Genomic DNA, 2347 nt, shown 5'->3' on the forward strand with positions numbered 1-2347 from the left:
TACACACTGCTCATTTGCTACAACATCATCTGTGGGGAAGTCGGGTGTGCTTGTGCTAGACTGTGACAACTCAGTGGCATCTTTTAAATACGGGCAAAAGTTGGCACACAACCACTGATGTAATCTGAAGAAACAGCTCCAACATCAATCTTTTGATAGTGCTTCCAGATGAATTGGTTCAAGTATGAGTTAAAAGCACCAGGAGTCCTAGAACTTGCTCTCAATGTGATGCTTTAGTACTAGAACTTGAAATTTGACCCTACCCAGTCCTTGAACTTGCAGCAAATGTGCAAATTTGGTCATGACGAATCACAGAGCGCCGTGTGGACGCGTGGGTGCCGACCCGGTCAGCGCACGGCATTTTGCAAAGAGGCCCCTGGCGTTGGTTCGAATCAACCCGCAGGACACGAAAGCACCTGAATTAATTTTTTACGAGACCACGGTCTGCCCTCCGATCCAGACAGCCCCGCACTCACTCCCTCTCTGTTTTTGCTCTGCTCTCCTCTCTGCTCAAGCCCGCAGCTCGTCGCCGCCGTCCAGCAAGCCGCCCCAGCCATGGTTTCGTGGAGTGATTCCGGATCCAGCTCCTGCTCGTCAGGTGGCGACTCGGTCACCAGTCCGGTGAGATCCCCAGGCCCTCCCGCAAAGCGGCGTCAGCTGGAGGGGACGGGGTCATGAATCGATCCAATGCAAGCGTCCTCGGAGTCCAGCCTCGGAGCGAGAGCTGATCCGGGCGGTCCTGGCCAAGATGGGCCGCCTGGCTCCGTCTACTGTGGTGGCTGGTGCTGAGAGAGTTCCCTCTTTGATCTCCTAGAGTTTGGGCATTGTTGTTTGATGGAAGGCTTTACCCTGTTCATCGTCTGTTTTGCCAGCGCCCCGTCTTTGCTCAGCTGCGGATGGTTGAGCATCTTGGAACCTGAAGAGTAGCGACCTGAAGAAGGGTCAGACTTGCCCTTGCCTATGGCAGTTTACTATGTTGCTGTTTTCTGTCTAGTGTTGGATGCGTTATGAGTATGTTGTTGGTTACCAAGGTTCTCTATCTACTATCTGAACTCAGAAAGGATTTGGCTTCATTTGGGGGATAGGATTAATCTATGTCAGTACCTGAGATGTTTCTTGATAAACTATTTCTTTAAGGAATGTTTCATGAAAAACTTGTTGATGGGAATATGATTTCTTTCCTTGCGTGTTTGCATTGCGAGCCCAGGTGGTGATAGGTGAATCATTGGTTTTTGTTAATGGGGATGTGATCTTCTCCATTCCGTAACTCTCTGTGATCCTGATCGGTTCTGCAATATTTAGTCAAAGAAATTTCAGACTGACTGCTATAGGATTTAGATTCAGTTATGTTAATCATCGATTTGTTTCTGGGTTAGTCTCTATTCTTATCAGATTCTCATGTTACAGAAAAATCTGCTCTATGAATTTAAATGCTACCATGAAATAATCTAGATGCAGATGGAAAGGAAGTATTCAGATTATGATAAAAAGAATGGTGGATCAGAAGTACAAAAGTGTGTGTCATACTGTAATCTATACCAGTGTGTGAGACAACAGTTAGGAGCTGTCCATTTTATCATGTTAAAACAGTAGCAGTTACAAAACCATTCATTGTGGGATTATGAAAGATGATTAGGGGGTAGTAATCAGATTGTAGTTCTGACCAGAATAGAGGAAGAAATGTCATGGTTAGTGTATATATGATAGTGTCAGGGAAGGATATATATGCATCATGAATCAGGTTCAGGTCATTTAACCCTTGCAGGTCGTCACAAATGAAAACCTGTCATACACATATTCAGTAAACTTTGTATAGAGTTGCATAGTTAGCTACACAAGCTCATTTCCTAGAACACTACCTGCTAGAGAAAAACCTGCTCTATGAATTAAAATGCCACCATGAAACAATCTAGATGCAGATAGGAAAGAAGAATTAGAAGTTCGATAAAAGGATAGGGGATCAGAAGCACCAAAGTAGTGCAGGAATAAATCTTTGGTCAAGTGGGTCATACTGTAATCTATTCCAGTGTGTGAGACAACAATTAGCACTGTAGCAGTTACAAAACCATTCAGTGTGGGATTATGCTCATGTCGGATTATGAAAGATGATTAGGGGGAAGTAGTGATTGTAATTCTAACAATAACAGAGGAAGAAATGTCATGGTTAGTGTACATTGTAGCAGCAAAGTACATAATGTCAGTGGAGGATATATATGCAACATGAATCAGGTTCAGGCCATTTAACCTTTGCATGTCGTCGCAAATGGAAACCTGTCATATACACATTCAGTAGAGTTTGTATAGGGTTGTATAGTTAGCTACACAAGCTCGTTCATGTAGGAAATTG

General features: G+C 44.0%; 1 long non-coding RNA gene across 1 annotated transcript; it reads left to right on the forward strand.

Moving 5' to 3' along the window:
* The first annotated feature begins 444 nt into the window (after positions 1-444).
* Positions 445-1168, forward strand: LOC120962804 (uncharacterized). The gene is made up of 2 exons (XR_005753778.3): positions 445-782; positions 873-1168. It is a non-coding gene; the product is annotated as an uncharacterized lncRNA (long non-coding RNA).
* The last annotated feature ends 1179 nt before the right edge of the window (positions 1169-2347 follow it).

Source organism: Aegilops tauschii, chromosome 4, assembly GCF_002575655.3.
Source record: "Aegilops tauschii subsp. strangulata cultivar AL8/78 chromosome 4, Aet v6.0, whole genome shotgun sequence".
Lineage (NCBI taxonomy): Eukaryota > Viridiplantae > Streptophyta > Magnoliopsida > Poales > Poaceae > Aegilops > Aegilops tauschii.